Below are 14894 nucleotides of genomic sequence, written 5' to 3'. Positions count from 1 at the left end.
CTGGGGTGAGATTTTCTGCACACAGGAGACACTTGGCACACACAGTGTTTCCCCATGGAAAGCACTGTGAGGAAGAATCTCTGCCAGGGATGCATGGCACTCTCCCATCGAAGCCCTCCATGCAGCAAGCTGTCATGGACTCGAGTGCAGGCCTTGGTGGCTGGAGAGACTGCAGCTCCTCTGGAGGCTCCGGGGCAATTGGCACACCCCTCCAAGGAAATGAGGCTTGTGGGATGAGCACTTTGCAAAGAATTGCAAGCAGCCTGCTCCTTTTGATGAGACACATGTGTGGGGAGAGAGACTTGACAGCCGAGAAGAAGCAAGAGGGCAATGAGGGATTGGATTTGCATGCAGCTTGGAGGCTCCATATCTCCTGCTTGGCAAGCAGGGAGTGCCAGGTCTGCCCATCATGCTCCATTACCAGCTGGGCACCCAGTTTCAGGATCTGCCCTTTCCCAGCCATGAAACCACACCCAGGCTGCACCCTGAGCCCTGCCAAGGGGGACCCTTGCTCGCCAGGTGGGCTGAATTGCATGACTGTGTCAGGGGAGAGAAGGCCCTAGGAGGCCTTCAGGGAACTGCCTCAACATAGCCCCGCTCAGGAAAGGCACTCCTCTTTCTGTGACCGGATGCACAATGGAGTATCTGCTTGAGGCAAAGAAGCTCAGCTAGGCGATCCCTGGCTGAAGGCAAAGCAGAGAGTTTTTCAGTGGAGCGCTGGCACCATCTGCCGGCCGACAAGCATGGAAGGAGAATCCTCGCTCCAAATGAGTTCCTGAGGAGCTTTCCAAGCAGCAGGCAGGCTGCCTCCAGAAGCTTAGAGAGTCCTGCTTCGGACTACCCTCCGGCAATAGAGTGGGTGCCAAGGGCATGTGGGTTGGAGGGTGCTCGGAAGCTGCAGGGGAGGTTTTCAGCATCCAGTGCTCTCCGATGGAACACACTGCAGGCGCGAGCATCCATGAACTCCTGCAAGGCTTTGGAGTGGGAAAGCTGTGCTTAGCAGAGGGCTCCCTGCCAAGTGCTGCAGGCCTATGTGGATGGCGAAGCTGCAGCTGTCTTGCAGTCTGCTTGTCCAGAGGTGTGTGTGCCCTGGTCCAGAGTGCTGTAGGAGGAGCTCCTAGCAACGGGAGAGCAAGCACCTTGTTTCCTTGGCATAGAATGGCCTGTGCACACAGAGGCCTGTCAGCAGTGAAGACAACGCAGGCAGCAAGAGGGGTGGCAGGCAGCTAAGTGGCGGCAGGCGTCCTGCTTGAAAGTGGGGTCATGACTGTTTTGTCCTCAGGCCCCAGTGTCCACGTGCACACACTGCCTCTGGACCTGCAGCTTCCGAGCAGTGCAAGAGAAACACAAGCAACACCCTGGGGCCTTCTCGAATGAACGGTGCTCCATCGAGGTCCTGCTGGCTGGCAGTGGCCTAGGCCAGCAAAGGCCCTAGGGAGGCCAGGCTGAGGCTGGGATGGTTCCTGACCTAGCAGTGCCCAGGGCAAGCCTGGGACTGGAGGCCAGGCTGCAGGCTCATTCCAGCTTGGGCCTGGTGCAGAGCGCCTTCAGCTAAGACTTCCATGGGGAATGGTATGCGTAGTGATTTTTGCCTGCAATCCTCCTTCCTAACTCTCGCCAAACAGCCTGTTAGCCCACACTTGCTAGAAGTGTGTTCCTGAGGCAGTTGGACAATAGGGCAAGTGGAGGCTCACCCAGCATGGGACGCCCGCCTTGCACATTGCTCTGGGTGCAAAGAGGATTCCCTGCACCTCTGGCACTGGGGAGAGCATTTCTGCACACAGGAGACACTTGGCAAACACAGTTTTTCCCCTCGGAAAGTACTGTGAGAAAGAGTCGCCATCCCGGATGCATGGCACTCTCCCTTCGAAGCCCTCCATGCAGCAGGCTTTCATGGACTCGCCTGCAGGCTTTGGTAGCTGGAGACACTGCAGCTCCTCTGGAGGCTCAGGGGCAATTGGCACACCCCTCCAAGGAAATGAGGCTAGTGTGATGAGCTCTTTCCAAAGAATGGCAAGCAGCCTGCTCCTTTCGATGAGACACACGTGTGGGGAGAGATGCTTGGCAGCAGAGAAGAAGCAAGAGGGCAGCCAGGGAGGGATTTGCACACAGCTTGAAGTCCCCAGACCTCCTGATTCGAAACCAGGGAATGCCAGCTCTGCCTGTCAGGCCCCATTCCCTAGTGGGCACCCAGATTCAGGATCTGCCCTTTCCCAGCTATGAAACCACACCCAGGCTGCACCCTGAGCCCTGCCAAGTTGGAACTTTGCTCGCCAGGTGGGCTGAATGGCATGACTGTGTCAGGGGAAAGAAGGACCTAGGAGGCCTTCCGGGAGCTGCCACGACATAGCAGTGCTCAGGAAAAGGCAGTCTCCTTTCTGTAGGCCGGATGCACACTGGAGTTTCCGCTTGAGGCAAGGAAGCTCAGCTAGGTGATCCCTGGCTGAAGGCAAAGCAGAGAGGTTTTCAGTGGAGCGCTGGCCCCATCTGCTGGCCGACAAGCATGGGAGGAGAAACCTCGCTGCAAATGAGTTCCTGAAGTGCTTTCCAAGCAGGAGGCAGCATGGCTGCAATAGTTTAGAAAGTCCTGCTTAGGACTACCCTCTGGCAACAGGGTGGGTGCCAAGGGCATGTGGGTTGGAGGGTGCTCAGAAGTCGCAGGGGAGGCTTTGGGCACCCGGTGCTCTCTGATGGAAAACACTGCAGGCCCGAGCATCCATGAATTCCTGCAAGGCTTTGGAGTGGGAAAGCTGTGCTTAGCAGAAGGCTCCCTGCCAAGTGCTGCAGGCCTTTGTGGATGCTGAAGCAGCAGCTGCCTTGCAGGCTGCTGGTCCAGGGGCATGTGTGCCCAGGTCCAGAGTGCTGTAGGAGGAGCTCCTAGCAAGGGGCGAGCAAGCACCTTGTTTCCTTGGCATAGACTGGCCTGTGCACCCTGAGGCCTGCCAGACGTGCAGACAGCGCAGGCAGCAAGGGCTTGTGGCAGGCAGATGAGGGGCAGCAGGCGTCTCACTTGAAAGTGGGCTCATGACTCTCTTGTTCTCCGGCCCCTGTGGCCGTGTGCAAGCACAGCCTCTGGACCTGCAGCTTCTGAGCAGTGCAAGAGACACACAGGAAACACCCAGGTGCCTTCTCTAGTGAACGGTGTTCCATCAAGGTCCTGCTTGCTGGCAGGGGCCTAGGCCAGCACAGGTCCTAGGGAGGCCAGGCTGAGGCTGGGATGGGTCCCGAGCTAGCAGTGCTCAGGGCAAGCCTGGGACTGGAGGTCAGGCTGCAGGCTCATTCCAGCTTGGGCCTGGTGCAGAAAGCCTTCAGCTAGGACTTCCATGGGGTATAGTCAGCACAGTGGTTTTTGCCTGAAATCCATGTGCCTCACTCGGAGCCCCCTGCCTTTCAGCACACACTCCCTAGAAGTGTGTTCCTGAGGCAGTTGGACAGTTGGGGAAGTGGAGGCTCTCCCAGCATGGGAGGTCTGCCTAGAACCTTGCTCTGGCTGCAAAGAGGATTCCCTGCACCTCTGGCGCTGGGGTGAGATTTTCTGCACACAGGAGACACTTGGCACACACAGTGTTTCCCCATGGAAAGCACTGTGAGGAAGAATCTCTGCCAGGGATGCATGGCACTCTCCCATCGAAGCCCTCCATGCAGCAAGCTGTCATGGACTCGAGTGCAGGCCTTGGTGGCTGGAGAGACTGCAGCTCCTCTGGAGGCTCCGGGGCAATTGGCACACCCCTCCAAGGAAATGAGGCTTGTGGGATGAGCACTTTGCAAAGAATTGCAAGCAGCCTGCTCCTTTTGATGAGACACATGTGTGGGGAGAGAGACTTGACAGCCGAGAAGAAGCAAGAGGGCAATGAGGGATTGGATTTGCATGCAGCTTGGAGGCTCCATATCTCCTGCTTCGCAAGCAGGGAGTGCCAGGTCTGCCCATCATGCTCCATTACCAGCTGGGCACCCAGTTTCAGGATCTGCCCTTTCCCAGCCATGAAACCACACCCAGGCTGCACCCTGAGCCCTGCCAAGGGGGACCCTTGCTCGCCAGGTGGGCTGAATTGCATGACTGTGTCAGGGGAGAGAAGGCCCTAGGAGGCCTTCAGGGAACTGCCTCAACATAGCCCCGCTCAGGAAAGGCACTCCTCTTTCTGTGACCGGATGCACAATGGAGTATCTGCTTGAGGCAAAGAAGCTCAGCTAGGCGATCCCTGGCTGAAGGCAAAGCAGAGAGTTTTTCAGTGGAGCGCTGGCACCATCTGCCGGCCGACAAGCATGGAAGGAGAATCCTCGCTCCAAATGAGTTCCTGAGGAGCTTTCCAAGCAGCAGGCAGGCTGCCTCCAGAAGCTTAGAGAGTCCTGCTTCGGACTATCCTCTGACAACAGAGTGGGTGGCAAGGGCATGTGGGTTGGAGGGTGCTCGGAAGCTGCAGGGGAGGTTTTCAGCATCCAGTGCTCTCCGATGGAACACACTGCAGGTGCGAGCATCCATGAACTCCTGCAAGGCTTTGGAGTGGGAAAGCTGTGCTTAGCAGAGGGCTCCCTGCCAAATGCTGCAGGCCTATGTGGATGGCGAAGCTGCAGCTGTCTTGCAGTCTGCTTGTCCAGAGGTGTGTGTGCCCTGGTCCAGAGTGCTGTAGGAGGAGCTCCTAGCAACGGGAGAGCAAGCACCTTGTTTCCTTGGCATAGAATGGCCTGTGCACACAGAGGCCTGTCAGCAGTGAAGACAACGCAGGCAGCAAGAGGGGTGGCAGGCAGCGAAGTGGCGGCAGGCGTCCTGCTTGAAAGTGGGGTCATGACTGTTTTGTCCTCAGGCCCCAGTGTCCACGTGCACACACTGCCTCTGGACCTGCAGCTTCCGAGCAGTGCAAGAGAAACACAAGCAACACCCTGGGGCCTACTCGAATGAACGGTGCTCCATCGAGGTCCTGCTGGCTGGCAGTGGCCTAGGCCAGCAAAGGCCCTAGGGAGGCCAGGCTGAGGCTGGGATGGTTCCTGACCTAGCAGTGCCCAGGGCAAGCCTGGGACTGGAGGCCAGGCTGCAGGCTCATTCCAGCTTGGGCCTGGTGCAGAGCGCCTTCAGCTAAGACTTCCATGGGGAATGGTATGCGTAGTGATTTTTGCCTGCAATCCTCCTTCCTAACTCTCGCCAAACAGCCTGTTAGCCCACACTTGCTAGAAGTGTGTTCCTGAGGCAGTTGGATAATAGGGCAAGTGGAGACTCACCCAGCATGGGACGCCCACCTTTCACATTGCTCTGGGTGCAAAGAGGATTCCCTGCACCTCTGGCACTGGGGAGAGCATTTCTGCACACAGGAGACACTTGGCAAACACAGTTTTTCCCCTCGGAAAGTACTGTGAGAAAGAGTCGCCATCCCGGATGCATGGCACTCTCCCTTCGAAGCCCTCCATGCAGCAGGCTTTCATGGACTCGCCTGCAGGCTTTGGTAGCTGGAGACACTGCAGCTCCTCTGGAGGCTCAGGGGCAATTGGCACACCCCTCCAAGGAAATGAGGCTAGTGTGATGAGCTCTTTCCAAAGAATGGCAAGCAGCCTGCTCCTTTCGATGAGACACACGTGTGGGGAGAGATGCTTGGCAGCAGAGAAGAAGCAAGAGGGCAGCCAGGGAGGGATTTGCACACAGCTTGAAGTCCCCAGACCTCCTGATTCGAAACCAGGGAATGCCAGCTCTGCCTGTCAGGCCCCATTCCCTAGTGGGCACCCAGATTCAGGATCTGCCCTTTCCCAGCTATGAAACCACACCCAGGCTGCACCCTGAGCCCTGCCAAGTGGGACCTTTGCTCGCCAGGTGGGCTGAATGGCATGACTGTGTCAGGGGAAAGAAGGACCTAGGAGGCCTTCCGGGAGCTGCCACAACATAGCACTGCTCAGGAAAAGGCAGTCTCCTTTCTGTAGGCCGGATGCACACTGGAGTTTCCGCTTGAGGCAAGGAAGCTCAGCTAGGTGATCCCTGGCTGAAGGCAAAGCAGAGAGTTTTTCAGTGGAGCGCTGGCCCCATCTGCTGGCCGACAAGCATGGGAGGAGAAACCTCGCTGCAAATGAGTTCCTGAAGTGCTTTCCAAGCAGGAGGCAGCATGGCTCCAATAGTTTAGAAAGTCCTGCTTAGGACTACCCTCTGGCAACAGGGTGGGTGCCAAGGGCATGTGGGTTGGAGGGTGCTCAGCAGTCGCAGGGGAGGCTTTGGGCACCCGGTGCTCTCTGATGGAAAACACTGCAGGCCCGAGCATCCATGAATTCCTGCAAGGCTTTGGAGTGGGAAAGCTGTGCTTAGCAGAAGGCTCCCTGCCAAGTGCTGCAGGCCTTTGTGGATGCTGAAGCAGCAGCTGCCTTGCAGGCTGCTGGTCCAGGGGCATGTGTGCCCAGTTCCAGAGTGCTGTAGGAGGAGCTCCTAGCAAGGGGCGAGCAAGCACCTTGTTTCCTTGGCATAGACTGGCCTGTGCACCCTGAGGCCTGCCAGACGTGCAAACAGCGCAGGCAGCAAGGGCTTGTGGCAGGCAGATAAGGGGCAGCAGGCGTCTCACTTGAAAGTGGGCTCATGACTCTCTTGTTCTCCGGCCCCTGTGGCCGTGTGCAAGCACAGCCTCTGGACCTGCAGCTTCTGAGCAGTGCAAGAGACACACAGGAAACACCCAGGTGCCTTCTCTAGTGAACGGTGTTCCATCAAGGTCCTGCTTGCTGGCAGGGGCCTAGGCCAGCACAGGTCCTAGGGAGGCCTGGCTGAGGCTGGGATGGGTCCCGAGCTAGCAGTGCTCAGGGCAAGCCTGGGACTGGAGGTCAGGCTGCAGGCTCATTCCAGCTTGGGCCTGGTGCAGAAAGCCTTCAGCTAGGACTTCCATGGGGTATAGTCAGCACAGTGGTTTTTGCCTGAAATCCATGTGCCTCACTCGGAGCCCCCTGCCTTTCAGCACACACTCCCTAGAAGTGTGTTCCTGAGGCATTTGGACAGTTGGGGAAGTGGAGGCTCTCCCAGCATGGGAGGTCTGCCTAGAACCTTGCTCTGGCTGCAAAGAGGATTCCCTGCACCTCTGGCGCTGGGGTGAGATTTTCTGCACACAGGAGACACTTGGCACACACAGTGTTTCCCCATGGAAAGCACTGTGAGGAAGAATCTCTGCCAGGGATGCATGGCACTCTCCCATCGAAGCCCTCCATGCAGCAAGCTGTCATGGACTCGAGTGCAGGCCTTGGTGGCTGGAGAGACTGCAGCTCCTCTGGAGGCTCCGGGGCAATTGGCACACCCCTCCAAGGAAATGAGGCTTGTGGGATGAGCACTTTGCAAAGAATTGCAAGCAGCCTGCTCCTTTTGATGAGACACATGTGTGGGGAGAGAGACTTGACAGCCGAGAAGAAGCAAGAGGGCAATGAGGGATTGGATTTGCATGCAGCTTGGAGGCTCCATATCTCCTGCTTGGCAAGCAGGGAGTGCCAGGTCTGCCCATCATGCTCCATTACCAGCTGGGCACCCAGTTTCAGGATCTGCCCTTTCCCAGCCATGAAACCACACCCAGGCTGCACCCTGAGCCCTGCCAAGGGGGACCCTTGCTCGCCAGGTGGGCTGAATTGCATGACTGTGTCAGGGGAGAGAAGGCCCTAGGAGGCCTTCAGGGAACTGCCTCAACATAGCCCCGCTCAGGAAAGGCACTCCTCTTTCTGTGACCGGATGCACAATGGAGTATCTGCTTGAGGCAAAGAAGCTCAGCTAGGCGATCCCTGGCTGAAGGCAAAGCAGAGAGTTTTTCAGTGGAGCGCTGGCACCATCTGCCGGCCGACAAGCATGGAAGGAGAATCCTCGCTCCAAATGAGTTCCTGAGGAGCTTTCCAAGCAGCAGGCAGGCTGCCTCCAGAAGCTTAGAGAGTCCTGCTTCGGACTATCCTCTGACAACAGAGTGGGTGGCAAGGGCATGTGGGTTGGAGGGTGCTCGGAAGCTGCAGGGGAGGTTTTCAGCATCCAGTGCTCTCCGATGGAACACACTGCAGGTGCGAGCATCCATGAACTCCTGCAAGGCTTTGGAGTGGGAAAGCTGTGCTTAGCAGAGGGCTCCCTGCCAAATGCTGCAGGCCTATGTGGATGGCGAAGCTGCAGCTGTCTTGCAGTCTGCTTGTCCAGAGGTGTGTGTGCCCTGGTCCAGAGTGCTGTAGGAGGAGCTCCTAGCAACGGGAGAGCAAGCACCTTGTTTCCTTGGCATAGAATGGCCTGTGCACACAGAGGCCTGTCAGCAGTGAAGACAACGCAGGCAGCAAGAGGGGTGGCAGGCAGCGAAGTGGCGGCAGGCGTCCTGCTTGAAAGTGGGGTCATGACTGTTTTGTCCTCAGGCCCCAGTGTCCACGTGCACACACTGCCTCTGGACCTGCAGCTTCCGAGCAGTGCAAGAGAAACACAAGCAACACCCTGGGGCCTACTCGAATGAACGGTGCTCCATCGAGGTCCTGCTGGCTGGCAGTGGCCTAGGCCAGCAAAGGCCCTAGGGAGGCCAGGCTGAGGCTGGGATGGTTCCTGACCTAGCAGTGCCCAGGGCAAGCCTGGGACTGGAGGCCAGGCTGCAGGCTCATTCCAGCTTGGGCCTGGTGCAGAGCGCCTTCAGCTAAGACTTCCATGGGGAATGGTATGCGTAGTGATTTTTGCCTGCAATCCTCCTTCCTAACTCTCGCCAAACAGCCTGTTAGCCCACACTTGCTAGAAGTGTGTTCCTGAGGCAGTTGGATAATAGGGCAAGTGGAGACTCACCCAGCATGGGACGCCCACCTTTCACATTGCTCTGGGTGCAAAGAGGATTCCCTGCACCTCTGGCACTGGGGAGAGCATTTCTGCACACAGGAGACACTTGGCAAACACAGTTTTTCCCCTCGGAAAGTACTGTGAGAAAGAGTCGCCATCCCGGATGCATGGCACTCTCCCTTCGAAGCCCTCCATGCAGCAGGCTTTCATGGACTCGCCTGCAGGCTTTGGTAGCTGGAGACACTGCAGCTCCTCTGGAGGCTCAGGGGCAATTGGCACACCCCTCCAAGGAAATGAGGCTAGTGTGATGAGCTCTTTCCAAAGAATGGCAAGCAGCCTGCTCCTTTCGATGAGACACACGTGTGGGGAGAGATGCTTGGCAGCAGAGAAGAAGCAAGAGGGCAGCCAGGGAGGGATTTGCACACAGCTTGAAGTCCCCAGACCTCCTGATTCGAAACCAGGGAATGCCAGCTCTGCCTGTCAGGCCCCATTCCCTAGTGGGCACCCAGATTCAGGATCTGCCCTTTCCCAGCTATGAAACCACACCCAGGCTGCACCCTGAGCCCTGCCAAGTTGGAACTTTGCTCGCCAGGTGGGCTGAATGGCATGACTGTGTCAGGGGAAAGAAGGACCTAGGAGGCCTTCCGGGAGCTGCCACGACATAGCAGTGCTCAGGAAAAGGCAGTCTCCTTTCTGTAGGCCGGATGCACACTGGAGTTTCCGCTTGAGGCAAGGAAGCTCAGCTAGGTGATCCCTGGCTGAAGGCAAAGCAGAGAGGTTTTCAGTGGAGCGCTGGCCCCATCTGCTGGCCGACAAGCATGGGAGGAGAAACCTCGCTGCAAATGAGTTCCTGAAGTGCTTTCCAAGCAGGAGGCAGCATGGCTCCAATAGTTTAGAAAGTCCTGCTTAGGACTACCCTCTGGCAACAGGGTGGGTGCCAAGGGCATGTGGGTTGGAGGGTGCTCAGAAGTCGCAGGGGAGGCTTTGGGCACCCGGTGCTCTCTGATGGAAAACACTGCAGGCCCGAGCATCCATGAATTCCTGCAAGGCTTTGGAGTGGGAAAGCTGTGCTTAGCAGAAGGCTCCCTGCCAAGTGCTGCAGGCCTTTGTGGATGCTGAAGCAGCAGCTGCCTTGCAGGCTGCTGGTCCAGGGGCATGTGTGCCCAGGTCCAGAGTGCTGTAGGAGGAGCTCCTAGCAAGGGGCGAGCAAGCACCTTGTTTCCTTGGCATAGACTGGCCTGTGCACCCTGAGGCCTGCCAGACGTGCAGACAGCGCAGGCAGCAAGGGCTTGTGGCAGGCAGATGAGGGGCAGCAGGCGTCTCACTTGAAAGTGGGCTCATGACTCTCTTGTTCTCTGGCCCCTGTGGCCGTGTGCAAGCACAGCCTCTGGACCTGCAGCTTCTGAGCAGTGCAAGAGACACACAGGAAACCCCCAGGTGCCTTCTCTAGTGAACGGTGTTCCATCAAGGTCCTGCTTGCTGGCAGGGGCCTAGGCCAGCACAGGTCCTAGGTAGGCCAGGCTGAGGCTGGGATGGGTCCCGACCTAGCAGTGCTCAGGGCAAGCCTGGGACTGGAGGTCAGGCTGCAGGCTCATTCCAGCTTGGGCCTGGTGCAGAAAGCCTTCAGCTAGGACTTCCATGGGGTATAGTCAGCACAGTGGTTTTTGCCTGAAATCCATGTGCCTCACTCGGAGCCCCCTGCCTTTCAGCACACACTCCCTAGAAGTGTGTTCCTGAGGCAGTTGGACAGTTGGGGAAGTGGAGGCTCTCCCAGCATGGGAGGTCTGCCTAGAACCTTGCTCTGGCTGCAAAGAGGATTCCCTGCACCTCTGGCGCTGGGGTGAGATTTTCTGCACACAGGAGACACTTGGCACACACAGTGTTTCCCCATGGAAAGCACTGTGAGGAAGAATCTCTGCCAGGGATGCATGGCACTCTCCCATCGAAGCCCTCCATGCAGCAAGCTGTCATGGACTCGAGTGCAGGCCTTGGTGGCTGGAGAGACTGCAGCTCCTCTGGAGGCTCCGGGGCAATTGGCACACCCCTCCAAGGAAATGAGGCTTGTGGGATGAGCACTTTGCAAAGAATTGCAAGCAGCCTGCTCCTTTTGACGAGACACATGTGTGGGGAGAGAGACTTGACAGCCGAGAAGAAGCAAGAGGGCAATGAGGGATTGGATTTGCATGCAGCTTGGAGGCTCCATATCTCCTGCTTGGCAAGCAGGGAGTGCCAGGTCTGCCCATGATGCTCCATTACCAGCTGGGCACCCAGTTTCAGGATCTGCCCTTTCCCAGCCATGAAACCACACCCAGGCTGCACCCTGAGCCCTGCCAAGGGGGACCCTTGCTCGCCAGGTGGGCTGAATTGCATGACTGTGTCAGGGGAGAGAAGGCCCTAGGAGGCCTTCAGGGAACTGCCTCAACATAGCCCCGCTCAGGAAAGGCACTCCTCTTTCTGTGACCGGATGCACAATGGAGTATCTGCTTGAGGCAAAGAAGCTCAGCTAGGCGATCCCTGGCTGAAGGCAAAGCAGAGAGTTTTTCAGTGGAGCGCTGGCACCATCTGCCGGCCGACAAGCATGGAAGGAGAATCCTCGCTCCAAATGAGTTCCTGAGGAGCTTTCCAAGCAGCAGGCAGGCTGCCTCCAGAATTTTAGAGAGTCCTGCTTCGGACTACCCTCCGGCAACAGAGTGGGTGCCAAGGGCATGTGGGTTGGAGTCTGATCAGAAGTCGCAGGGCAGGCTTTGGGCACCCGGTGCTCTCTGATGGAAAACACTGCAGGCCCGAGCATCCATGAATTCCTGCAAGGCTTTGGAGTGGAAAAGCTGTGCTTAGCAGAAGGCTCCCTGCCAAGTGCTGCATTCCTTTGTGGATGCTGAAGCAGCAGCTGCCTTGCAGGCTGCTGGTCCAGGGGCATGTGTGCCCAGTTCCAGAGTGCTGTAGGAGGAGCTCCTAGCAAGGGGCGAGCAAGCACCTTGTTTCCTTGGCATAGACTGGCCTGTGCACCCTGAGGCCTGCCAGACGTGCAGACAGTGCAGGCAGCAAGGGCTTGTGGCAGGCAGATAAGGGGCAGCAGGCGTCTCACTTGAAAGTGGGCTCATGACTCTCTTGTTCTCCGGCCCCTGTGGCCGTGTGCAAGCACAGCCTCTGGACCTGCAGCTTCTGAGCAGTGCAAGAGACACACAGGAAACACCCAGGTGCCTTCTCTAGTGAACGGTGTTCCATCAAGGTCATGCTTGCTGGCAGCGGCCTAGGCCAGCACAGGTCCTAGGGAGGCCAGGCTGAGGCTGGGATGGGTCCCGACCTAGCAGTGCTCAGGGCAAGCCTGGGACTGGAGGTCAGGCTGCAGGCTCATTCCAGCTTGGGCCTGGTGCAGAAAGCCTTCAGCTAGGACTTCCATGGGGTATAGTCAGCACAGTGGTTTTTGCCTGAAATCCATGTGCCTCACTCGGAGCCCCCTGCCTTTCAGCACACACTCCCTAGAAGTGTGTTCCTGAGGCAGTTGGACAGCTGGGGAAGTGGAGGCTCTCCCAGCATGGGAGGTCTGCCTAGAACCTTGCTCTGGCTGCAAAGAGGATTCCCTGCACCTCTGGCGCTGGGGTGAGATTTTCTGCACACAGGAGTCACTTGGCACACACAGTGTTTCCCCATGGAAAGCACTGTGAGGAAGAATCTCTGCCAGGGATGCATGGCACTCTCCCATCGAAGCCCTCCATGCAGCAAGCTGTCATGGACTCGAGTGCAGGCCTTGGTGGCTGGAGAGACTGCAGCTCCTCTGGAGGCTCCAGGGCAATTGGCACACCCCTCCAAGGAAATGAGGCTTGTGGGATGAGCACTTTGCAAAGAATTGCAAGCAGCCTGCTCCTTTTGATGAGACACATGTGTGGGGAGAGAGACTTGACAGCCGAGAAGAAGCAAGAGGGCAATGAGGGATTGGATTTGCATGCAGCTTGGAGGCTCCATATCTCCTGCTTGGCAAGCAGGGAGTGCCAGGTCTGCCCATGATGCTCCATTACCAGCTGGGCACCCAGTTTCAGGATCTGCCCTTTCCCAGCCATGAAACCACACCCAGGCTGCACCCTGAGCCCTGCCAAGGGGGACCCTTGCTCGCCAGGTGGGCTGAATTGCATGACTGTGTCAGGGGAGAGAAGGCCCTAGGAGGCCTTCAGGGAACTGCCTCAACATAGCCCCGCTCAGGAAAGGCACTCCTCTTTCTGTGACCGGATGCACAATGGAGTATCTGCTTGAGGCAAAGAAGCTCAGCTAGGCGATCCCTGGCTGAAGGCAAAGCAGAGAGTTTTTCAGTGGAGCGCTGGCACCATCTGCCGGCCGACAAGCATGGAAGGAGAATCCTCGCTCCAAATGAGTTCCTGAGGAGCTTTCCAAGCAGCAGGCAGGTTGCCTCCAGAAGCTTAGAGAGTCCTGCTTCGGACTATCCTCTGACAACAGAGTGGGTGGCAAGGGCATGTGGGTTGGAGGGTGCTCGGAAGCTGCAGGGGAGGTTTTCAGCATCCAGTGCTCTCCGATGGAACACACTGCAGGCACGAGCATCCATGAACTCCTGCAAGGCTTTGGAGTGGGAAAGCTGTGCTTAGCAGAGGGCTCCCTGCCAAATGCTGCAGGCCTATGTGGATGGCGAAGCTGCAGCTGTCTTGCAGTCTGCTTGTCCAGAGGTGTGTGTGCCCTGGTCCAGAGTGCTGTAGGAGGAGCTCCTAGCAACGGGAGAGCAAGCACCTTGTTTCCTTGGCATAGAATGGCCTGTGCACACAGAGGCCTGTCAGCAGTGAAGACAACGCAGGCAGCAAGAGGGGTGGCAGGCAGCTAAGTGGCGGCAGGCGTCCTGCTTGAAAGTGGGGTCATGACTGTTTTGTCCTCAGGCCCCAGTGTCCACGTGCACACACTGCCTCTGGACCTGCAGCTTCCGAGCAGTGCAAGAGAAACACAAGCAACACCCTGGGGCCTACTCGAATGAACGGTGCTCCATCGAGGTCCTGCTGGCTGGCAGTGGCCTAGGCCAGCAAAGGCCCTAGGGAGGCCAGGCTGAGGCTGGGATGGTTCCTGACCTAGCAGTGCCCAGGGCAAGCCTGGGACTGGAGGCCAGGCTGCAGGCTCATTCCAGCTTGGGCCTGGTGCAGAGCGCCTTCAGCTAAGACTTCCATGGGGAATGGTATGCGTAGTGATTTTTGCCTGCAATCCTCCTTCCTAACTCTCGCCAAACAGCCTGTTAGCCCACACTTGCTAGAAGTGTGTTCCTGAGGCAGTTGGACAATAGGGCAAGTGGAGGCTCACCCAGCATGGGACGCCCACCTTTCACATTGCTCTGGGTGCAAAGAGGATTCCCTGCACCTCTGGCACTGGGGAGAGCATTTCTGCACACAGGAGACACTTGGCAAACACAGTTTTTCCCCTCGGAAAGTACTGTGAGAAAGAGTCGCCATCCCGGATGCATGGCACTCTCCCTTCGAAGCCCTCCATGCAGCAGGCTTTCATGGACTCGCCTGCAGGCTTTGGTAGCTGGAGACACTGCAGCTCCTCTGGAGGCTCAGGGGCAATTGGCACACCCCTCCAAGGAAATGAGGCTAGTGTGATGAGCTCTTTCCAAAGAATGGCAAGCAGCCTGCTCCTTTCGATGAGACACACGTGTGGGGAGAGATGCTTGGCAGCAGAGAAGAAGCAAGAGGGCAGCCAGGGAGGGATTTGCACACAGCTTGAAGTCCCCAGACCTCCTGATTCGAAACCAGGGAATGCCAGCTCTGCCTGTCAGGCCCCATTCCCTAGTGGGCACCCAGATTCAGGATCTGCCCTTTCCCAGCTATGAAACCACACCCAGGCTGCACCCTGAGCCCTGCCAAGTGGGACCTTTGCTCGCCAGGTGGGCTGAATGGCATGACTGTGTCAGGGGAAAGAAGGACCTAGGAGGCCTTCCGGGAGCTGCCACAACATAGCACTGCTCAGGAAAAGGCAGTCTCCTTTCTGTAGGCCGGATGCACACTGGAGTTTCCGCTTGAGGCAAGGAAGCTCAGCTAGGTGATCCCTGGCTGAAGGCAAAGCAGAGAGTTTTTCAGTGGAGCGCTGGCCCCATCTGCTGGCCGACAAGCATGGGAGGAGAAACCTCGCTGCAAATGAGTTCCTGAAGTGCTTTCCAAGCAGGAGGCAGCATGGCTCCAAT

This window comes from Hippopotamus amphibius, chromosome 2, assembly GCF_030028045.1.
Source record: "Hippopotamus amphibius kiboko isolate mHipAmp2 chromosome 2, mHipAmp2.hap2, whole genome shotgun sequence".
NCBI classification, from domain to species: Eukaryota; Metazoa; Chordata; class Mammalia; order Artiodactyla; family Hippopotamidae; genus Hippopotamus; species Hippopotamus amphibius.
This window is presented reverse-complemented; position numbering follows the sequence as displayed.